The sequence below is a fragment of the Pararge aegeria genome, chromosome 7 (genome assembly GCF_905163445.1).
Source record: "Pararge aegeria chromosome 7, ilParAegt1.1, whole genome shotgun sequence".
NCBI classification, from domain to species: domain Eukaryota; kingdom Metazoa; phylum Arthropoda; class Insecta; order Lepidoptera; family Nymphalidae; genus Pararge; species Pararge aegeria.
The window spans coordinates 17,041,619-17,067,560 of NC_053186.1; the positions used below are offsets into that span (position 1 = coordinate 17,041,619).

At 35.3% G+C, this 25,942-nt stretch overlaps 1 protein-coding gene across 1 annotated transcript in view; it reads left to right on the forward strand.

Annotated features, from left to right (window-relative positions):
- Positions 1–12,001: 12,001 nt before the first annotated feature.
- LOC120624899 (transient receptor potential protein) overlaps positions 12,002–25,942 on the forward strand; it is a 56,075-nt gene continuing 42,134 nt past the window's right edge. Inside the window, exon 1 of the mRNA XM_039891679.1 lies at positions 12,002–12,092. The gene's annotated coding sequence lies outside the window, so the exon portion shown is untranslated. The remainder of the gene's footprint in view (positions 12,093–25,942) is intronic.

Sequence of the window (25,942 nt, forward strand, 5' to 3'; positions counted from 1 at the left end):
CTTGTTGAGCAAGTTGGTTCGTAGTTCGTTATGTATGTACTAGCGGACCCCAGCGCCATCTGTCGGGCTGATTTGTGAATCTAAACCATCCAGGGTGCCACCCAAACGCACACCAAAATTTCATTCAAGTCGGTCCAGCCGAGGGGGAGTTCATTGACATACACACGCACACAAGAAATATATATATAAAGATTATTAAATTTATTATTTTATTGAATTATCTATGTAGATCTATCTTATTGCGATTTTCCGTCTTCCATTGCCTTATTACGTTAGTTTAGGTAGCCTGGAAGAGGTCACTTTTAGTGATAAAGCCGTCTATAAGAAGACTTTCTTAGAGATCTTTTCAAGGTGTACAATACTTTGGTAGATTATATGGATGGATGGATGCAATGTAAGCGCAAAAAAAAAAGTTGAATGTTTTGCAGCTATGTTGAAATCGGTCTCACTTGAGAAACCTCTAAAATTATCAGTGTTTCTATAATATATTATGCATGAATAAAAGACAAACGACAATAAACTTCGTCCACGTAAAAACAAATTATTCGCGGTCCCTTTCTGTAACACTGTTGCACGGAGCATGGCACCTAAACCGTGTTAATTGTCGCCATTCAATGCGCTCTTGGACAGCAATGCTCAATGTGATCAATTCAATGACGCGTGGACAGCATTGTCCCGTGAATTGTTGAGATACTCTGAGAATATTGCATGAACGAAACTCCAATATTCGCAGAGTATCACTATTGTACAGTATATTAATATCATGTCTTTTATAATGTTTTATGCCATCTTCATTCATTTGTGTTATAGTTATCCATAGATAATGTAGTTCTATCTAGTAAGTGTAAGTGGCCCTGCCGTACTAACAAGATATAAAATGAATAAATGAATTAATACATATTTGATAAATTTAAAATGCATATAAAAATTTTCGGAACCGACAGGATTTGAACCTGCGACTCTCTGAATTCATAAAATTTATAATTCCTCCAAGTGTAGCTAAAAACGCTAATAAAAAAAATGAATTATGCACATATCTTAAATCCATATGAATTCTCTTGAATCACTTTATCTACTTAAAAAACCGCATAAACATCCGTTGCGTTGTTTTAAAGATCTAAGCAGAAATAGAGACAAACAGACAACAGGAAGTAACTTTGTTTTATACTATCTAGTAAAGTAAGATAAAATGTTTATCTAAATCAGTTTTGTCCGGACAGAAATGGATTATATCAATAAGGGTTCTAATAAATTGTCACTTCGAATTGGTAACTTCGCAGGTTGTGACTTGCGTCAACTCGCTAAATGCTTCACCACGTTTAACACCGCGAGGTTATTGCGAAACGCACTCACAATCACCATAAATTTTATAGTTGTAGATTGTCGGAGTAAACAATAGCTGGGCTCGATACAAATAAAATAAACCGTCACTCAAAATCGCACTGTGGACATTCTCACTTAAACTCGAATGCGATTGGAATTGCGAAAGTAAATGTTAGACTGTCTTTGTTATGATAGACCGTATGATCTTGAGTTGATTCGTCGTAACTTTTTTTGAGTTTTGCTGTCAAAATAATCACAGTTTCAGCCACAGATTAAAAATATGCGTTTTTCACTTGAAGCAAACCAATAATCTATTCATAATATAGATTATATAAACTTTATTGATACTATTGTATCGACCAAATAATCTTATGGAAACTCCCTAATTTTCCCCTCCCTCAGGATGCAGACTATATGTATCCTAGACGAGTATTATCGATATTCAAACTGTGAAAGAATTAATTACTTATGCGTAATATTATGCTCATATGAACTTTGAGAACCACTGTGCAGTGTCATTCGTAAATAGGTCAATCCGTTCTCTTTTGAAAGACGTATAGGAATCATAAAAAGAATTCATAGGCTTTCCTATCATCTGTTCTAGGTAAGTTCCAGATTTTGGCATGATTAAGTTCGCTTTCAGGTGAAGCCGAAGCCATAACCTCTATCTAGTCTATCACCGCTAGTAGAAACTGATTAGTGATATGTATTTAATATAACTGCCATACCCTGTACAATCTATTAAGAAATATATTTTTTTTAGTAATAATTGACAGACCAAGCTATTTGACGGACGATTGGCGCAGTAGGCAGCGACCCTGCTTTCTGAGTCTAAGGCCGTGGGTTCGATTCCCACAACTGGAAAATATTTGTGTGATGAACTTGAATGTTTTTCAGTGTCTGGGTGATTATCTATATATTATAAGTATTTATGTATATTATTCATAAAAATTATTCATCAGTTATCTTAGCACCCATAATACAAGCTACGCTTACTTTGGGACTAGATGGCGATGTGTGTATTGCCGTAGTGGGAATATTTATTTATTTATTTAAGCTATAGGCCTCATCAGAATGCTCTGAGTTACTCGGAGGGCGATGGAGAGAGCTATGCTACGAGAATCTCTACGTGATCAAATCAGAAATGAGGATATCCGTAGGAGAACTAGAGTCGCGAAGCTGAAATGGCAACGGGCAGGGCACATAGCTCGGTGAACCGACGGACGTTGGGGTCTTAAGGTGCTGGAATGGCGACCCCGCATCGGTAAACGCAGCGTAGGTCGGCCCCCAACGAGGTGGACAGATGGCATCAGGCGAGTCGCTGGAACAAGCGGCCCACGATCATGGATTGTGGAACTCAGTATAAAAGACCTATGTCCAGCAGTTGACGTCTATTGGTTGAAATGATGAAGATGAAGCAGATGGCCCACCTGATGGTAAGTGGAAAACCATCGCCTATAACAGAGCAGCACTTCACAGGGAATGCAAGCAGCACGTCCTGAAACATGCCGCCCTGTGTACATCGATTTAAGGCGTAGGTGTTAAGGCTCGTGTGCCTGTAATTACCCCGGCCGCTCCTTAGCGGCAGAAATAAACATGGACGAGCTCTGTCACAAAAACCTCTACTACTACAGACAAATCAAATCAAAATTTCTTTATTTATGTAGGCATATCACAGGCACTTAGGAAGCGTTCATACATATAATATGTTTACATAATTGCAAGGGGATGGTGATAACTTCGTTCGCCAACTTAAACCTAAAGCTACGAGTGTTCCAAACGCGCCCTGGTCTAAGAAGAGCCCACAAAAAACTTAGCTGGGTAAATTAGACTAACTAACTTTCTCAGAAGTTAGTAGTAGGAATATAAATCATATAAGTCAGTTTTTTACCATTTATATGAGTATCCATACTTATTATAAATGCCAAAATGTGTATTGTTTGACCTTACTTTACGCCAGTGGCAAGCATATAGTATGTACAGGGTATGCAGGTGATAGAAAATGAAGAAATCTACAGTACGAGGTATAAAAACTGAAGGATAGGTATTGTTAGAGTTATAAAAAGCTTCACATTAAGTATTTATATGACGTACTGGAGATTTTCTTCATTTTATATCATCTGCATACCCTCCATGCATGCTACTGCTTTACACCCTGACTTACCAACCAATCGGGTCGACAGCCTAATCCCGGAAAAACACACGGTTCCCACGAGATTTGTAAAAAATCAAAATAAACGCGAACGAAAAATGCGGGCAACATTTAGTTATTAAATTGTTCTCACAGTCGAATGTTTCTTTCGCTAATCAAAGTTGAGGAAAAGTCGCCGAACGTCTGTATTACTGAATGCGAAACGACTTTCAGCCCATTTATATTAATAATCTGGTATTGATGTACGTACGGCCAACGGGTAAAGTTTGATTAGTTATGTTTATTGTGAGATGTAGTCGGAATTTGTGTGTGAATAATAATGAACCGGGCTCGAACAAGCAAGTATTGTTGTAATACTCGATAGGAACCATTGTTTAAGTAAATCTTTTGACCTTTCGAAGAGAGGGAATGACCCTTAGTTCGTTAGGCACAGGCCCTACAATGCGATATTTTGCAGATTCTTAAAATGCATATAAAAATTTTGAAACTAACAGAATTTGAACCTGTAGCTCTCTGGCAATCGCGGTCTGAGATATTATAAAGTATGATTAATAATAAATAATCCCTACTAATATTATAAATGTGAATGTTAGTTTGTTTGTTACGCTTTCACCCAAAAACTTTTAAACCGATCATCATGAAACTTTGTACACATATTTTGGAAGTGTTAAAAGTAATGTAGAATACTTTTATCCCGACATTAAGCTCGGTTAATTTGGGAGAGGGGATGAAAGTGTTTGACGATTTTACACCATAACTCAGACAAAGTATAACCGATTTAAATAATTATTTTTGTACTATAGAGGTTATAATATGTGTTTAATTTTGTCCAAACTGTGGTTGGAGATAGAGGACCGAACTCCTCAGCGAACAACAGCAAACCCCTCATTCAAGGCTTAGCGATACGGAATACTTTAAATTTTTTTAGAACTACAACAAAATTTAATGCCACATCAAAAAACAAAATCAAACGCAGACGAAGTCGCGAGCAACAACTAGTAATAAATATAATAAATAAATAATAAATATAATACGACAACACACACAGCGCCATCTAGCCCCAAAGTAAGCATAGCTTGTGTTATGGGTACTAAGATAGCCGATGGATATCTTTATGAATATAATACACGTAAATACTTATAATATACTGATAAACACCGAGTTCTGAAAAACATTTATGTTCATCACACAAACATTATCCAGTCGTGGGAATCGAACCCACGGCCTTGGACTCAGAAAGCAGGTCGCTGCGCAGTGGCGCAGTCGGCTGTCAAAATAATAAAGCCTTTATTTTTTTATAGTTGGAAATAAAGGCTATATTATTATTATTTATTCTATTCTATTTCCAACTATAAAACATTCGTATTCATGTTTATACATAACAATTTTCAGTCATTCATAATAATTAATAAATTTATTCGATGTAATTTCAATCAGTGTGTGTATTTACATACATTTAAATTTTACAATCATTTACTATCTTAATTATTTTTGTTTTTTTACTTTGTCATTTATAAAATCGTTGTATGTCAATCTTAGGTATTTAATTTCAATGTTTGGTATTTTACGTCAATCGGAATGCCCATTTTTGGGCAAAGGCCTCCTCCATCCTTTTCCATCTATTTATCTCTCTCGCCACTGCACTTTAGTAGTGTTTCTGGAATAGGTGGTTAGTTACTTCACTGCATTACAGTTTATTTTATTATTATTTATTTTTTATTCAATTAGCACCAATAACACTAATTTAATACGTAGTAGATTAAATAATACAAATTTAAACGAGAACAAAAGAAAAGTAATAGAAAAAACATAAATATAACAAGATCATTAAAATAACTTTACAATAGTTCTACCTACTAGTAACTATGCTACGTTCTTACACAATCAAGTTGTAATATTTTTACACCTATTGTTCCAATAAATAAATATATACCTTTTATTGCTATGGCAGATGAGCTTCTGGCATATTTGAAATTAATGGCTGTACAGCTACCCCTACTAAGGCCTTCGCCTTAGAAGATTCGCTGTCAAATTCAAAATTGGAAAAAAAAAATTCAATACCGAAGTAGAGAAAGATTATTTAGAGACAAATTACCTCGTAAACAGATACTTTAAAATGAAATGTTCCAAACGCTTACCATAAAATGGGGAAAATGGGAAACGTCTGTAAGGTAGCAACATGACTCGGGTGTGAAGTGAGACGTCGTTTCACTGTTTTTGGACCCAATGCACTGAAAGCAATAATGGCTGAATGAGGGTTCTGCATATTCTTCATTCTGAGCAGGTACTATGCAAAGTTTTACTTAAACCACGGGGCTATAACTGAGAAGCATTACATTGATCCAAAGCAGTAGGTGTAATTAGTGGTGCCAGCCTGCGGTCTGCGGTATATTGGATTAAGAACTAGTTTGGTTCAAGTTCAATGGGTATGCAGGCCGGCCTTGTCCGCGTTTGTAACTTAACTATGCGATTCTTTACAACAAATCTCTATATATATAAAAGAGAAAGTGTGTGGGTATGTTCCGTATAGGCTCCGAAATGGCTGGACTGATCTCAATGAAACTTTCAGGGAATCTCCGGATTGACCTGACGAGTAATCCTGTAAAGTTTAGTGACGATCGGACCAATCCTATTTTTGAACTGTCAAACTGTCAAATACAGCTTTTGTTTACTATGATGATATTCTATTGTTGGGTGTATATAGGTGTAGATAATGATCTTCACCCGCTCGAGAAGACAATAGAAGAGAATGATTACGGCGAGAAATAAATGATTTAATATATTATGAGACTTGAATTAAAAATGTAATAATGTAAGTTTATTGTTTGAATAAAATAAAGCAAAATCTAGCCCAGCGAAGCGGGCTGGGTACGCTAGTTATTTATAAATTGTTTTCCAACATCAGATGAGAATAAATAAATAAATATACTACAACAATACACACATCGCCATCTAGCCCCAAAGTAAGTGTAGCTTGTGATATGGGTACTAAGATGACTAATTATATTTTTATGAATAATATACATAAATACTTAGAATAAACATATAAACACCCAGACACGGAAAAACATTCATGCTCATCACACAAACATTTTTCAGTAGTGGGAATCGAATCCACGGCCTTGGGTTGAGAAAGCAGGGTCGCTGCAACTGCGCCAATCGGCCGTCCGAAGAATACAGTTGTCAATACCCCTTCTCTTCCCACGGGAGTCGTACTAGACGACTTATATAATGTAACAGGAACGGGTAGCATTATCCTCTACCACATTTTTTTTTTAGCGTGGTGGAAAAGCTTTATTGCTTCCTCCTACCCTTGGGCAGGAAGGAGGTTATGTGCGACTCCCCCTCTAAAGGCAGTATACCCGAACTAAAAACAACCTCGGCATGTCCCTCTTGTTGGCTTTGTTAGACGCCCGGGGAACCCGTTGTATACCTCCCGGACGATCCTCTACCACCTTACCTACTATCACCATCGGTATTGCAATCCTAATCCGTCTGCCCAGCGTAGGGTTAATAGGCAAACCCTGCTTTTGGGTGAGGCCTTTAGTCCAGCAGTGAACTATTATAAGCTATATATGGCAGTGGCGAGTTAAATTGCTTACATTAAGAGTTATAAAAAATCTTGAAGTTTTTGCAACTTGTACTGGGAGTTTGTATGGACACCACTGATTGATGAAGTATAAAAAGAACATTATCACACCACATTATCTTCCCACAACGGAAGTGGATTCGGAACAACATTAATTTTTAAACTGGATGACAGGTGTTGGAATATTTATAACGACCAACCGCCTGCTTTACGCCAACCCTCGTTCTAAATATTTTTGTTGGTGAATTAACATTCTTTATTCTATTGAAACTATTTTATTAACAATTATAACTTTTATTGCTTATGTAGCTGAGCTTCTGGCATGCATAAAATGAGTGGCTGTACAGCTATCGACCTTTGCCTTAGAAGATGCGCTGTCAAATTCGAAATTCGAAATTGGAAAATAAAATATTTTAATACCGAAGTAGAGAAAGATTATTTTGAGACAAATTACCTCGTAAACAGATACTTTAATAGCTTTTAAAATTAAATTGCTTACAAAAATAATACGGGTATATAATTGCTTAAACCAGAATTGAAACTGCGTGAAGGGTTTATGTTCCAGAACTAGATCTCCATAAGAGAAGGGCATTTGGCCATCAGTGATACATTGACAATTAAAAGAATTTGAAGATTATTCAAGGCTGATGATATGAAAATCATGTAAATCCGCTGCTGCGTGAAATTAGGAAAACCATGCCCAATTGTCAATATTCATAGTTTGTGACGTATTAGGTGATATTGTATAATAGATTTGGAAATGAAGTTATGAATAACGGCCTCGGCAATACGACTTCGATTTCTAAATTTTTTCCTTAGTCCGGTCAAAATACTAAGATTGGATTTGACTCAACACGCGTGATGTGGAGTGCTCCGAATGTGTTAACGACATTATTGTTTTGTCATTGTCTACTTACGTAACTAATGGAACTGGGTTAATCTCAACTTAACAAACTAATCGAATAAGTTAAGCAAAAACGATATCTATTACTGTTGTCAAAAAATCCCCTAACTCTATTTACCATGGTTACAAGTGTTAAAAGTAGCTTGGTTTAAATGTTACCTGTCAAACTAATGTGATTCATTAAACACACACACTAATAAATGTGTGTGCGTTTTTAATGTAAGCAGTTTAAATACCGTGATATTTAAATTGTTTACATTAAAAACGCACATACAATTTCGCACACGCACATTTATACTAGGTACCGCGACTTTTTGAAGAAAAGTTTAGTTAGTAATATAAATTATTTCGGCTTTTTGTAGTCAATCAGTTTGGATCCCACGTAGCTCTAGAGGTGCTACATGCATGCTACGCGAATGCTACAAACTAGCTACGTATATAAACTTAATTTTGCGCGGATTGGTGGGCTTCACATGTCTTTGAGAACATTATGTAGAACTCATGCATGCAGGTTTCTTTACCATGTTTTCCTTCACCGTTAAAGAAAGTGATGTTTTAGTTGCTTAAAACGCACATAACCTAGAAAAGCTGGAGGTGCGTGCTTGAGATCTCGGCCTCTGAAAGTGTAGTCGAAATCCTAACCACTGGGCTAACACCGCTAATTATTTTATAGTTCCTTATTTCCTATCTTTCAAGGGGTTGGAGCAAGAGCCAAAACTAAGTCGTAAATAGTACATTATTGTCCGGATTATAGAATTGCGTTCTTTTCTGGCCTCTTTCGTTAAACGAGTAGAGTTTGAATTTACTTACCGCAGGCGAGAACAACACTTCGTAGAATTAATATCAATGTTACATTATCAATGTTATTTTATTTGAAATATTTAAATAACAACATAAATTAATAACTAGCTGTGCCGGCGATCTTCATACCGCGGATATTTTTTTTTTTGATGAATGTTATATTTTAATACTTATTATACTATTCTGGTCTAAGAGGAATCCAAAAAATCTAATATCATATAAATTGATCCAGCCGTTCTTTAGTTATAAATGGTGTAAGTAACAAAACTTTCTTTTATATATATAGATTTGTTCGTTTTTCTAATTTTTATGTTGCTCGAGGCCGAGCCCTGAAACCTCGACAATTTGGCCTAGCGTACACAGAGTATACAAACAATACATTACCTAGCGACAGTCCTTTGAAGAAAATTAACATTGAAAAGCCAACCTGGAAATAAAATAAAACATAGTTCGACATTGTTGTCACAAAACACAAAAGTTCGCATTTTTTCAGGAGAGATTCCTTTTTTTAATTATAATCAAAGTTCTGTTCATATTCAGGCAAGATATATTTTGCGTATCCTTTTTCTAAATGTTATAACATTTATATTTCTATATGCGAATTTAGTGTTTCTGTTTGTTGTATATAGATAGTAACATAAATCAATGGTTGTATAACAATCTTTCAGTCACAAGAATTGTATTACGAACACACAGAATCCTCATTCATCCATTAAAGTATGCAGTGCATTGTGTCCAAAATAGGTGAAATCGCCCCGCGCACTGTAATTACTGTCAACTGTTAAATGGTATGGAGTGACTAATCGTTTGTTTATAAAACAATTCTATAGTGGAGTGGATTTGATGCTTCAAAATTAGTAGTGTACACGGTTTCTTAATTCTGTGGTCCAATGCGGCACTCTAACGGTAAAGGTAATTCGAGTAATCGAACCGTAACAAAAAAGGCGTGGTATTTTTTATTACCCATAGCTGTCGCATCCAAGTTATATTGCTTGTAAATACTGATTTAACGATTTGTTTATTAGCATAAAGCGTCTCTTTCACACTCAATTTTAATCACTTTTTATCCCACTGCTGGGTAGAAGTCTCAACAAATACAAGGGTATGGTTTTGTCTGTCTAGGAGGCTTCTGCCATGGCTAGTTAACAACCTACCAACAAAGACGTGCCGCTAAGCGATTTAAAGTTCCGGCACGATGTCGGTAGAAACCGATTAGGAGTATAGGTTTAATAGAACTGTCAAACCCCTAACAGGTCTCACCAGGTTAGAGAAAATATTAATTCCCTGCCAGGAGTCTGTTACTTATGTTGTTACGTTATTTAATAGAACTCTACCATAAGATTAAAGCTTACGTGCATCGACATCATCATCATTATTAAGAGCCTATAACAATCCACTACTAGACAAAAGACCTCTCCCTGCATCGGTGATCGCAATAAATGGTAATAGTAGCTGTGCCACTGCTACCATTTATTGCGCTCCGTTATATTCCCTTAGTCGCAAAAATTTTACCTATTGCAAGAAAAACATCAATCGCTCGTCCGTTTCTGTAAAAAACGATACACCTACAAACATACGGTCATACAAAGGAAGTCACTATATTAATCTGTTTAAAGACCAGCATAATTCTACATACTGGATTATTTCAATTCAATGAAATTAAAAATCCGCGTTTATTTTGGGTTTTGAAAATCTCGCGTGAACCTTTTTTTTTGTCTGTCTCAAGGATGCAGACTATTTAAATGCCAAATTTCCCCAAGATAAGCGGTCAAGCTATACTAATAAGAAAAAAAAATTAAATCACAAAAGTAAATTTTCACAGAAGCTTTTCTGGGATGAATATAATCCTATGTCTATCTCCAGGATGCAAGCGACATGTATGCCAAGTTTCATTAATATTAGTTAAACAGTAGAGTCGAACATAGGTAACAAGCAAAGAAACAAACAGACACACTTTTGATTGTGTGTGTGTGATTTAAAACGCCTCCAATACGCCGTTTAGTTGACCAAACAACGGATATTTTCACGAACGCTAATTTTGATAAAATTTTCATGAAACGGTGTCTATTTATCTGGACAAGCTACCGATACTTAGAAATAAAACATATCGACATAGTAAAAAGCGGTGGACTTACATTAATAGCATTAGCGTGGCTTGCGCGTTAGTGATGTGACAAATGTGTAACGATAAATTTCAGTCGTTGTTACTAAGCAATTTATATAAGTTGGTTCATCTTATACTATTATGCACCCCACGGTATTCAACGCAATGCGCTAGTCGGTTTACGTAATTTCAATTTAAAAAAAAACCTGTAATACAGTCTAATAAACCGCAGCATGGTACGAAGGACGATATTTGGTATAAATGTACGAATATTCATGTACTATTTTACATTATTTTACATGTATTTTTTACACCCTTTAGTATTTAATATCTTTCAGGGCCAAAGGTGACGTATGTTACTCTCTGCCCTTTCAAATAACTCTATGCCAAAAATCAAGTCAATTGGTTGCTCAGTTAGGGCGTAAAATAAGGACAAATAAACACACTTTCGCATTTACAATATAAGTAAGGATAGATCAATAATGGTAATTTCGTAATTCTTTCGCTTAAATTATAAAATTAAAAAACTTAATTCCACAGTAAATTAAAGGCTAAAAGCAATCCAAGACGACTACAAATAAAGGACAAGAGCACAAATGAAACAGAATTAGAACTTTAGCAGACAGGTCTAGTTTTTTCAAATAATGCAATAATGTTTAGACGTCAACGTGAATATCCGATGAGGGGATGAACTGAAACTGAAAACATCAAATCAATCACGATCACTATGAATATTAAGCAAAAATAAGTTAATTTTAACCATTTTTTTTACTGAACCAAAGCATTAAAATCGATACGTCGATTTAAAAGAGGTTAGAAATATTATGTACGTAGCAATTTTACTTTATTGCCGTATATAGTATTATTTTCTGCCACATTTACCCAAAAATATAATGTCTTCTGTCCGTGGTCTAGTTTGTATTCCTTAGTCAAATATGTTAATCATTGCCTGGAATACGAATTCCTGTATTCGATTCGTATGATCTATTCTTTATGATCCCAGTATTGAGTACTAGACGAGTATCGACATTTATCGTTAGGTCATAATCCCCCACCACTAGAGCGAGCCCACTTTGAAAATTCGATTAACGTATCACTTAGCATATTGTCCAGTGTCCCGTAGGACAAGTCGCGGTGCGCCGGTTTTGCGATATTACGAGTGATCCTCATACGCCGAATATACGAGAGTGAACTGATCATGTACGAGGATTAGTGACTGGTAAGTTAATAATAGTTGGGCATTATTATCAATCCTTTGCCTGCCCACTACAGGGCACGGGTTTCCTCTGCTTACGAGAAGTTTTACTCCCTAGTCTACCACGCTGGCCATGTGCGAATTGGTAGACCTTTCCGGTTCCCTCTCGATATTGGGTAGAAGCAGCTGAAGCAGCAGAAGAATTGAAGAATTTATAAATGCCACCATACAGATTCTCCTGCTTTTCGCGGAGTATAGCAAATTAAGCTTAATTTTCATAATATATCATGGATTTCCGCAAAGTAACGGCTGCTTCTACCCAATATCGAATCTCTGCCTAAGAAGTTATACTTAAAAAGTCCGGCCTAACGTTAGTGAAACTCTTTGGTAGTGGCGGTGCGTAAAACTAAAACATTGCTTCGAATGCAGTAGAACGGAAATAACTCCGTCCCGTTATGTCAGTCCCGCCGAAATCCTACCCTAAGTCTTAACCATTAGGCTATCAGCATTTCTATTTATAGTTAGTAGTAGTATAAAAAAGCCCACAATTCGGCCTTAAGAAGTTTAAATTAACGCGTGGAACTACGAAGGTAGGTTATGAGGATGGTACCCTCAATATCTATCAATATTATGGTTTTCTGGGGGAGTTACACAGGATTGTGCTTTGAAGTATTTCAAGCTTGCTAGCACTGTTTTCACGGACACAACCGAGCAGTTAAACTTCTTCACCAGGAGTTTTCTTGGGTGAGAGTTCGCCGCACTACTAGCACATACCGGTGTAGTAAGATACTCGAGCGTCACGGCATCTGGCACTGACAATCATGGTGATGGACCATGTACAATAAATGATGAGAGTGAGAGCTCACGGATAAAAAACATACTCGAAAGTATCAAGTACTGGCTCACGAGGTTACCATTGTGTCAACTGAAACTATCCCCAACAGGTTAAAGTGCTTTAATCCCAGTTAACCTCTGAGGGTGATGGGGTTTCTTGGTGGTTTGCTGAGGTTATGGACTAAGCTAGGAAACTCCGTTGGCTTATCCTTGGAGCCTTGTTGCTTGTCTTCCTGATCTCCCTTTCCAAGGTGTGATTCGCCCGGTACAGTTATGTATTATATATAACTTAAGCGTAGGCGGTGATAGCTCAGTGGGTAGCACTTTGACTTTGCTTTCGTGGGGGCGAGTTCGAATCCCCGCCTCTAACTTTACAAGTATGTGCATTTTAAACAATTCAAATATCACTTGCTATAATGTTCTCAAAGGTGTGTGAGTCCCCCAATCTGGGCCATCTTGGTTTACTACGGTTTTAACCCCTTCTCATTGTGGGAGGAGACCCGTGCCCTGAAGTAGGTTGGTGATGGGTTGATATGATGATGATGATGATGATGATGATACAATGCCACGCCATCGCCATAACGCCATCTATCGAGTCGTGTTGTAAGGTAGAAACTTGAGTGATGAATAAAAGTATAGATTTTGTTGATACAAGTTATCGATATTTAAACTTAAATCACGTGAATCCCTCCGTGAAAAATTTAAAGAAATAAGTATCCTTACGGTAGCCTCACAATATATTTATAACAATATAGTATTTGTAAGACAACATATTAGTCTTTATAAACAAAAAGTGGATATAAACAGTCGACTTACAAGAAATGGTCATAAATTAGTGACATCTGCATATCGTCTGCGAAAGGTGCAGAAGTCATTTGTGGGACTGAGTATACGCTTTTATAATATGATTCCTAAGGTAATTTTGGACGTACCAATGCATAAGTTTAAAAAATGTGTTACAACACATATATTACAGCGAGGTTATTATACAATTGATGAATTTCTTAATGACAAGGTTGCTTGGAAGGATCCGGCTCCGCTTTCATCTCTCACAAGATAGAAAAATGAATTTTTAAATGTAAAATGTAAATTGTTAATGTTGGAAAAGAGCAACTGCTGATTTTCTTGCCGGCTTCTTCTCGGTAGAATCTGCCTTCCGCACCGGTGGTAGAGTCACTACACACAGACAGACTTGACTTTTCAAAAGTTCTTATATTAGGCCTACTTGAAATAAATGAATTTTGAATTTTGATTTTTTTTTAAATTTTGATATTAGTATAAATTGCTGAATAATAGGATTAAATAATAAGACAATAAAAATTATTGACCTCATTGATAAAAAAACAAAAATAAAAGAGTTCATTTGGTCAATCAATTAAAAAAAATAATACTAGACACGGTTTAACATAAGTTTATAAATGTTTATTTTTAATGTTTATAATAAATATACATGAATATGAATGCTCTGCGAAATTATTTCAAATTTCAGTCTAAGCCAGGAAAGATATTTTCGATACAGATTTGATGCTCATATAAAGTATATAAGTGTCTTTGAATGTTACATTACAAAAAGATCTTACAAAGGTTTCTGTTGCTGCTAAATTTACATCAATAATAGTCACCAAAGTATTATTATTCCATTAAAGATGCAGCATGAACGCTGTTAACTGAATAAAAAGTATATACTTATATATTTCATATATCCAATGATTTCTTGATTGCGCCATATGTAATAAACTTTTTCATCAAATTATTATTAATTAAGTGCGTAGTTGCCAAAAGAAAACTTTCCAGATACAATACTGTGATCCCGAGAGTCGCTTTTTTAAATTTTATAATGAAACTAGCTGTCCCTGGCGACTTCTTCCGCATATAAGTCAACCTTAAAACATAGATATATGCTGTTGAGTACTTTATTTAGTACTGTTTAAGGAAATTAGCGAAAATTTAACAGTTTACGCTGCGTACGCAGCAGAAAGCTTTCAAAAAGACGAAAAGCCCCCGATTTTGAAAGTTCTTTATTGGTCTTAGCCTTTCTCGATAAATGGACTATCCAAGACTGAACATTTTTCAAATCGGACCAGAAGTTTTGTGAGATCATCGCAAACAAACAAACAAACTCTTCACTTTAAACATTAGTATAAGATATGAGACGTTTGAAAATACATTAGATTGGTTCTCCATAAATAAACATTGTCAAACACAACTATCAATATTAAGTTAAACATTATTTTTAAGACATTCCAAAACAAAATTAATGCGATGATGATGATGAATAATATATATATAATTATCTGCTAAAAGTTGGAAATAATAAATCTGAACTATTATAATTAAAAACATACTGGGCACATCAAAAATTACATTGGCGTGTAATTATGATTGGCGAATATTTAATCAAGTGGGCGTCTACACGAGTACATCAGACGCATTTAAATTTCCGTAACGTTTTCCCATTACTACTAATAACATCTTAGTTAAGTTAGGTTAGGTTATTTAAGAACATAATTATCACTTAGGTTTTATTGGATAATTAATAGTTTAGTAATAAATTCGCTCGCTTAGTTTTTTAGTAAGCCATCTTCAGTTTAAATCATAACTTCTAATACATTCATATTCACTCGTTTTAATACCCCACCGTTAAAATTATACTGCAATAAGCAAGTTCTTACCTCCCAGTTTAAGCTTTTTACCCACCGGAGGTTTACCCACCGTTTAAGTAAAACTAAAAGGTAGTATGTTAAAAATTAAAATGTTTTTTTTTTAATTTATTTATTAGCTTTTCCGGGAAACAAACAGTACGAATACACATAAGACATTAATGCATTTTTATATCACATAAACCTTAACTTATATCTTTAAACGCGCTATTCTTGTGTATATATAATTGGAATCTCGGAATCGGCTCCAACGATTTTCATGAATTTTAGTATACAGGGGGTTTCGGGGGCGATAAATCGATCTAGCTAGGATTCATTTATATTGAAATCTCGGAATCATTTATATTGACTATATTACATTGACTAAACATACGACTATTTTTTTTAGTCGTCTCATTCGCGGACGAAGTCGCGCGGGTCCGCTCATGTTTTGTGTTATATATAGGTATCCATAACTTATATATAAACGATACATTAACCACAAAATGCTGATAGTAACCCAATTCTTTTATAGGTTGTTATATAAGGTTTATCAACTAATTAATAAATTAACAAAAAACGGGTCAATCGGATAAGTATCGGGGTTTATCGCCGCTTGGAGTTAATGCATTGTCACGTCAGAACACGTCATTCTTGGGTGTATACCTTTAACAATTACTTCTTTATATTGTTTGGGAATAACAGTAACCCAATAATAATAATTGCCTTTATTCCAGGTCAAATACCCATATCACAAAGATTAAACCACGAATAAAGTGCAAAAAAAAAAACAATAATTAAATGAGTAACAAATCAAATTAAAATTATAGATAGATAGATAAATTCTTTATTGCACACAATTAAGGGATAAAGATAATAAATATTGGGAACAGTAATACAGGAAAAATAAAAATGCGCAAAGGCGATGTTTTCGCTTTAAGCGACCTCCTCCAGACAACCCTTATGAAAAAAGAAAATAAATGATTATAGAAACGCGAGCGTGCAATTTTTTTTTAAATATGACATTCCGAAATTGTCCCTGCCAGGAATCAAACCCGGGACCTCCTGTTTAAATTCACAGCGCTCACCGTTGCGCCGTCAATAATTGAAAATCCTATATTTTAAATCTAGATGGAACTTTTCACCAAGATCTGAACTTACTATAAAAATTCTCCATAACCCTTGATTATGTTCCGGGATTAAAGACGAAAATTGAAACAAATTAAAACTATTATACACTAAAATATAGTGCTTAAATTTTATGGAAGCTCTTACAGACCTGCTCGGATAAACCTAATTACCTCTGAATTCCAAATGAATGCAAATAGGTTGTAAACTCTACGGGAAATCTGTTTTGTTGTGGATAAAAACATAAAAGTAGGTATCGGGGTTCACCTTGACGGGCAATCCCATTACGTGGCCGGTAAATCGCTTACAGAAATCGTATGACATATAGCCAAGTTCTCGTAAATTCTCTGACATACATATCATACGAGCACAAGGTCTGCGTTTTATTTACACTAAAATGTTGTATTACGTCTTACATGTCCTTGTCTGACTGTCAAATTCATTACTAAAAGAATTGTTTTAATCTTAACTTCCAGTGTTAAATCGTTAACTCTACTCAGATACCTAATAATAGGCAAACCTCATATTTAACAATTCTTTACTTTAATCCTTCTCTTTTGTTTTCTTTTCGCATCCCGCCGTTTAAATTTTTATAACCTTCATTTTTATCTGAGCTCCTGTCATTTTGAAATCCCGCTCCATGTTATATCGATCACAGATTATGCATAAAATGTTCTAGGCTACGAGTATGTTTGATGAAAATCGATCCAAGATGGCCGCCGCCACAAAATGGCGGTTTACATATTTCTTCACAGTTCCCTCGATATGGGTATCATGTGAAAAGGCTTGACTAGTGGAATAATGCCCACTATATTAAAAATCAAAGTTTTTTTAAATTTTGATTCATATATTATTATCACACAAATTATCAGCTTAATAGATTTTGACCAAACTTAAAACGCGCATGTGATAAACAAGTCTCTTAAACTGATAGTTTTATTAGTTACTTTATTTTAGTTCCTTGAACACTCGTATTACACGGCCCACTAACAGCACTAAAATGGTGCCATTAAATTGGAGATAAAACAAAGTGACAGCAACCTGTATTGTGGTAATAACAAAAGCACAGGCCTCTACTCTCTTAGGAGAGATGGTTTTAGGGCATAAACCTACCACGCTACTCCAATGCGGGCTGGTGAGCTTTCGTGACCATGAATTCAAGTTAACGATCATCGACGGGTTACCGTGCTCTCCAAAGCACCAGGGTGAACACCGCCAATTTCCTTAAATCTAGACTGATGTCTAATGTCTGACAATGTTACCCTGGATTCGTACCCAGGACTTTGTGATCCATAGTTGGATATCCAGTAGATAAACTAGGAGCCTACTGTTCTAATCGTTAAAACGTTGTACGAGTGATGTGCTCGACCGACACAAATAGGAAGATCTCCCTCCGAGCGGGCCGATCTCCGTCCAACCATTGATCTGTGGATGTTTTCTATATGGTAAATTTTTGTGAACACTTCATTAGCGCGATGCAGGATCTTTGTGGCGCCATCTAGTTTGGTAATGTGGAGACCGCCACAGTCTTATACAAACTTTCAGTCCACGACCCACCGCATTGCATCGTCAGCCCGTCTACCGTCCCCTAGAGAAGTATAATAGCTTATAAACCCGAAACCTGAGAGTTAGGTGTTAAGCCACATGCTGCTTTGCGGTAGAAATAAGCAAGGTGAAGTACCTTGTCTGTCACAAAAAGCTCTATTTCTACATCTATAAACTGTATTGAAAACCAGATAAGATTAAATCGTCATCATCATCATCATATCAACCCATTACCGGCCTACTATAGAGCACGGGTCTCCTGACTCCTCCCACAATGAGAAGGGGTTAAGGCCGTAGTCCACGCTGGCCCAATGCGGATTTGTGAACTCCACACACCTTTGAGAACATTATGTAGAACTCTCATAGGCATGCAGGTTTCCTCACGATGTTTTCCTTTATAAGTGATATTGCCTAAAACGCATTTAACTTAGAAAAGTTAGAGGTGCGTGCTGGGATTCGAATCGAACTCGGTCCTCCGAAAGCCAAGTCGAAGTCCCACCCACTGGGCTATCGCCGCTTAAATATACTAAACTAAATACAGTAATATCTCAAAATATGAATTACTCATTGGAGTAAATCCATCTGCACTTTATAGTATGAACTGACGCAATGTCATCCAAAATTTTAGCATTGGAAGCAATGAGATATTTTATTTATGTTTATATTTATTTCTCTCAGGCGGCTAGACTAATAAAACAAGCGCAAAAAAAATCTATTGTGTTCTATATTACGAGTAGATGCTGTTTATGTGAAAATATACGGCATAATTAAAAATACTGGACTACCGATTTTCTCGAGATTGTTCATGAGATTGTTTTTTTTAAATATATATTATTATAAAATAATAATAAGGAAGCTGTTTAGTAAAATAAATTTGCCGAATATTAAATAACGAAATTTATTTAGATAATTCTGCCAGCGATAAATCTTTGTGACATTAACAGCACTTTAACATGCAAGCCTATAGTATAATATCAACAAGTGTCATATACTCAAATTAATTTTGTATTCGATTAATTATTTATTTTGAAAAATTAAGTAGGTACTACACACTTATTACAATATATAGGTTTTAGCATTGTATGATTCACGTATGTTTTAAACTAGCTTTTGCCCGTGGCCTCGCTCACGTTATGTTTATGTGGGTGAATTTTTGAAATATGTGAAACACGTATTTCATTATTTTTAATCGAAAACCTAAATTCAAAGTTTCATGGAATTACCTTGAAAAATATATTGATTCAATGAACGATTTTATACAAACCTTCATCCCCCATTTAACCCTCTTAAGGTTGGAATTTTCAAAAATCCTTTCGTAGCGAATGCCTACATTGTGTGCAAAATTTCAGCCTGTTCCGTCAAGTGGTTAGAGCGTTGATAGATCAGTCAGTCAGTCAGTCACCTCTGCCTTTTTATATATATAGAAGATATTGAGGTGTTAACAAAGCATCATATTAAGTATATTGTCAGTATAAGTCATTATATAAATCAGGTCAAATATTTTTGTTTAAATTCCTTGACTAAATAAAATGAACATCTTAATGCACATTGCATTAAAAGGTTAATTTTTCACTTCTTAAATATAGTTCAACGGGTACATACCACGATAATATTTTGGGATTTGTCGATATTTCGACCCAGTTTCGATCGTGGTCACGACGGGACTCAACTATTAACTAATATATTAACTACTTTTAGGAACCAGAGGTAAAATTTTAATGAAAAAATAATCATGACTACACACACATATATGTTTAATAGAAATTAAAGCAAGAGTTTACACAGAACTAATAGAACACTCAACAGATTACTTATTTAAAGAAATTCAATTTATAAATCTAATTTACAACAAAAACAAAATGAGAAGGTTGACTTTCCAAACGTTACCGTCAACTAGTTTAAGGGGTCTCCCTTAAACTAGTTGACGGTACCCAAAGATTCTCTCGAATGAAGCGCGCACCGCCTTTTATAGCCTCTACACCACCACTACGCGTCGTCACCTCCACGACGACGTCTCGTGACTATTCCTCCAACACTACTACATTATTTAGTTTAAAACCTTTAGTTTATTTTAAATAGATAGCAAATAAACTATTTCATAAAATCTGATAATAATTAACAAAACATGGCAATATATTTTTAGTTTTTTATTATTTTTATCAAAAAGTGACGGAGGACTGACTTTACTCTATCTTTATTAATAGAGATCACACTGATAGTAAAAGTTCATGGATCATCCAAACTGTATATCCTTATAAAGATGTATTTAGATGTCTGCACCTACAATTTAATCGGGAGCACTCACAGTCGTAATTTATCGTAAAAGACACAGTAAAACTCGGATCATAAATTTTCTATTGGCGTGAGCAGTTTACAATAAAGCTATGTTAAAACGTTAGCGATTTCATACGATGAAGCGTTTCCCATACTAAAGCGGGGGCAGTGGTTGATGAGTCACGAGTGGCCAGGACGTGGTCTAAAGCATGAATGCAAGCCACGGCTCCATAACCGTCTCGCGTACCTATTTTAAAAATAAAGATTTATATGTCTCACCTCTTGTCATCTTTATACGCAGCTAACAGAATACAGGGTTTCGCCTTCTATATGTAAACCAGATACCTTACTACTATTGCTTGAAACAGTCCTAAATAGCCTGTTATTGGCTGGTATAAAGGCCTCTCTCTCTCTCTCTCAGTGGCGTGCACAGCGTTTTTGACCAGGGTATTTGACGCTCGTATAAAGAAGGAAGACGGCATAAAATTGAAAAATCTTAGTCTTAAAATTTATACAAAAAGTTATACAAACATTTTAGGGTATGCAGTGCTTTTGCGCATGTATGAAGTGCACGCCACTGCTCTCTCGCTGGGCAGACAGGTTGGTAATCCAATTTAAGCGTTGGTAGTAAGACCTCAGGCGTGTAGTCATGACGCTATCGTGATACAGTAACAAACCTAACAGGATATATTAAACCTAGTATATATGTGAGACGGGCTTTTCCAGCAGTTTGATGTTATTTGGCTTTAATGATGATAATGACTCTTTTTTTGCAATTTATCTATATATATATAAATCTATGAATACTTGATTGAATGCACTTTTATTGTACAGCAGATAAAGATAAAAAAATATATAATTTGGCGGCCGTATCGCTACGTAGCAATCTATTTATATAAAATTCAAAGATCTCAGTCTGACTGACTGATAATCAACGTACAGACTGGGATTAGAAAATCTATTTATAAAAATTTTTAAATTTGGAGTCCGCTACCAGTTTGGCCGTATCCTTACATCGAACGGGGCTCGTTGTTTTAACAGTGTAAACAAACTCTCATCGACGCGTTCGGATCAAAGGCAACCATCACCATATGCAAGATGGAATTACTTTAGTAATTTCACGGTTAAAGCGATGTTAGAAAAATTAATTAATCATTAGTTTTTAACTGGCTCCTTGGTAAGCATGTAGTATTCTATAATTATATTATGAATATTAACCTTAATTTGCTAAACACGAAAAGCAGGAGAATATGTATGGTGTAATTTACTATCCTACTAATATTATACATGTGAAAGTGTGGATGTTTTTAACACAATCACGCAAAAACGGCTGAACGGTTTTGGGTGAAATTTGGCGTACATGTAGCCTTTGACATGGAAAAGAACATGGGTTACCTTTTATCCCGATTCCTTAAGTAATACACGAGGAAAAATTTAAAATTGTTTACGAGCTAAACCGCGGAAAGATAGTTTTAAAATTTGGTATGCATGTCATGTCACCTATGCATTGGAAAAGGGCGTGTATTTTCTATACCGATCTCTCAAATAGTTCCCGTGGTAAGATAAATAAAAGTTAGCGAGCAAAGCTTTAGACGCGAAATCATAAAAATCTCGAAATAGAAAAATCTCGAATATTATAAAGGCGAAAGTATTTATTTTTGTTACTCAATCAAGTCGCAACGATTGAACCAATTTGGCTGAAAGTTGTTACAGAGATAGATAGAAGTTTGGAATGGCACATAGGTTACTTTTTATCCCGGGAAATAGGAGAGTTGACGCGCATAAAAAACCTTAATCCACGCGAACGAAGTCGCGGGTATCCGCATGTTTATAATATCTTCCATCTTAATACTCCACACCGAACAGATCTTCGGCAATGTACCCTCTACGCACGTTTCGTTCCGACATCGGAGCATCCTCAGGAGCTGTTGACTTAATACTTTTATACATATTTTCGACTTTCACTTTCATGAAAAATATCATGGAAATCCGAAATGTAATGCGTTATTTTATCCCCCATACTTCTATATTACTATAGGTACAGACGGAATTCCAGGGTTGTTGGTACAATAGTATGCGCAACATTTAATTTTTGTATATTTATTTTAACTCTTTATTTGTACACTACGACACAGTTAGGAATATAAAGGACGAATGGAGAGAAACACAAAGACTGGAGTAGAATACAAAAGGCAGCCTTATCGCATATAAGCGATCTCTTCCGGGCAACCTTAGGATTTAGACAACAAGAGCGACAACAAATAGGTTGTGTATAATTATTATAAACCTACATTAAAATAACTACATAAAATACATAAACAAAAATTACACAAATTAAAACAAAGGTATATAAAATAAATATACAAATACTAAACTAATATATATATGATAAGCTATACATTCTAAAGAAGGAAAAAATAGGTGCGTATAAAAAAACGGAAAGAAAAAAAACATTCAGCTGAGTCTGAACCTTTTTATTGTCACAACACATCTTAGACTTAAAACTATTATTAGTATTAAACTATAAGTTACTCCGTATGTGTAAGTCTGTTTGTGTTGTTCTGGTAAATAGTAATAATAAATCTTTATTTTGAACGTGGTCCATAATGTGTCAGTAATTCATCTTAACCTATTTACTTAACATATTCTATTCTATATTAATATCATAGAACTTGTTTGGTTTTACGCGCTAATCTCAAGAACTGCTTAAAAATTGGAATTGAATAATACATTTTTTGGTCCATAGTCGATTCAATCGTACAAAAATCTCAAATTATTATGGTGAGTAAAATTTGGTTGTCCGATACCTAGATAATGAGATAACTAGATAATGCGTTATAATAAAACTTTCAATGTATAACCTTTTTTCTGTTGTTATTGTCGTTGTTTCTACAAACGTAGAATAAGTAGAAAGATAAAATTTTTGAAAATATTTTTATCTTGTTACGCCAAAGAAGTATAACTTCTAACGTGTGTACATTAGTAGGTACACACACGTTTTTCTTATCTAGACATTTTCAGTTCCAGTCCGGAAATAGGAAAATAGGGGAAAGCACCATCCGATTGACTCAGAGAGTACGTTAACATTAACGCCTTCGATTCCGGTTTTTATAAATAATATGTGATAGTAATTATTTTGTATACGGTGGCATTCAAGGCTGTAGATAATTTGAAAAATTTAGTAGGTACGTAAGATAGATCTGAGATAGGCCCTCTGAAAATAGAATGCGTTTGTAACACTGAAAAATGTTTGTAGCATCACGCAAAGCTGCGCTGCTGTGCTAAAAGGATCGTGAAAGTCATTTAAAAAAGTGATTTAGAAATGTTATCAATTTCAGAAATAGATCACCAATCCGTCACTTCACGATTCTTGTACGAAAATAACGAGTATAGTTATGCGCGTGAGTCGATTCGCGACGGTGCAGTTTATAGTTTTATCGACGTTTGACTCAACTAATCGACGGATCTACAAAACGGATGAAGTGACTTTAAATCAAAAAAGTGCTGGTGCTAAAATGTTCTACAATAAAATCTTTTTTATAAAATCTGTGCTTCGCGCATACTCACATTAAAATGAAACCTTGTTCGATAAACGGGCCATGCAAAAAATATTATTTCTTAAATCGTCGTCTAAGTTAGTAAAAAAAAAACAGCGTAATTTTATTATCAGAGATTTTTCTTATTTCTTACATAAACTAAAATTGGGGGTCAAAACCTTGGCGAGAGTGCGGTGAATACGCAAGTGATTCAAATCACTGTTATACACTTGAAATTGTGAATCAAATCACATAGGTCTCACTTATATAGGTCTGTCGAGGGACACATAGAGTTTTTAATGGGTGCAAATCACACTTAAATACTCCGTTCCCCCTGACGGAGCAGTTATGCTTTAGGTTTTTTCTGTGCATAAAAAAAAACAAACTAAAATAACAAAAAATAAACTGAAATAATAACAGAAAAAAAACCGCAATTATAGTAATTTTAGAAACATTCTGTTCTTTCTTGAATCCTCAATAATCAATTTTCTCGGTTGAAAATAATAATAATATGTCAGATCTTCTGTCAGTACTTATAACTTATATACTTGCCAATAATTATCTTTAACTATTGGCTTAACTATTAAGACATTAAACCTGGGTTAACCCAAGTTTAATGTCTTAATAGTTTGCAGTCAATGTTTTTTAATGAACATACAGTAGCTTTAGAGTTAATACGCAGTGTTTTGTCACGTTCTGACAGTAGAAGTTGCTGTCAGTTGAAGTGTGACAACTAGTGCGTAACTGTTTCAACGTTACGCCAAGTTTATAAGGGGACCAGTGTCCTATTGGAATTATTCGGTAATGTCGGCTTAAGACATAATTGAAATTTCTATATTTTAAATAACATTTTTTAAATTTTCATAGGTGCTAATTCCTTGTAATGTACTTTTTCTAGATTTAAAACAGATTACATATTCGATTCAATTAAAAAAATATGTGCTCACCTGTGTATTTTGTAGGAAATCGAATCTTAGCACCTGTAACTCTTCTAAGTTATGTCAGTTTTAAGTAATTAAAATATCACTTGCTTCAACGGTGAAGGAAAACATCGTGAGAAAACCTGCATACCAGAGAAATCTACATAATGTTCTCGAAAGTGTATGTCCACCAATCCGCACTGGGCCAGCGTGGTGGACTATGGCCTTACCCCTTTTCATCAAGCCATTACCGGCACGTTTTGGAAAACTTTCAGGCATGCAGGTTTACTCACGATGTTATCCTACACCGTTGAAGAAAGCAAATAAATCATTGCTTGAAACCCACATAACTCCGATAGTTACAGCGTACCGGGGATCGAGCTCGGTTCTCCAGTAAGGGAAGCCGATGCCTCACCCACTAAGCTATCACCGTTAAGACTATATAAAAGCTATCGTCGATAAGACTATTTGTTGGTTTAATTCTAATACCAAGATGAAGAAACGCAAAAGGAGTAAACGACCAAGGATCAGATTCGACACGGAGACTACGGTAATTTTTTTTTTATCAGTAAAATACCCCTGACACGTCGTTCAAGTGAACTGATTTAATTATCTACTCATATATTTAGCACTGGCATGTCAACTGCTTTTTGTGTGTGTGTAACTATGTAGGGCTGTGCTAAGCCGATCGAGCGGGACAAGGTCACCGACAATGCCAGGCGAATCTTTTTAACACAATTTCGGATTATTAGGATCATTCGGACTGTTATAAGAGTACTATAATCCCACCCTCAATAATCATCAAAAAAGATATCGAATCTCCATTATGAAAATTAAGCTTAATTTGCTATACTCATTTGACATATACTCAATGAATATTTTTTACAATTATTAATTGCAAAGTTTGATTGCATTGAAGCGGAACGTGCGTAGAGGGTACATTGCCGAAGATCTGTTTATCTGTTTGGTGTGGATATAAATATTGAAGAAATTATAAA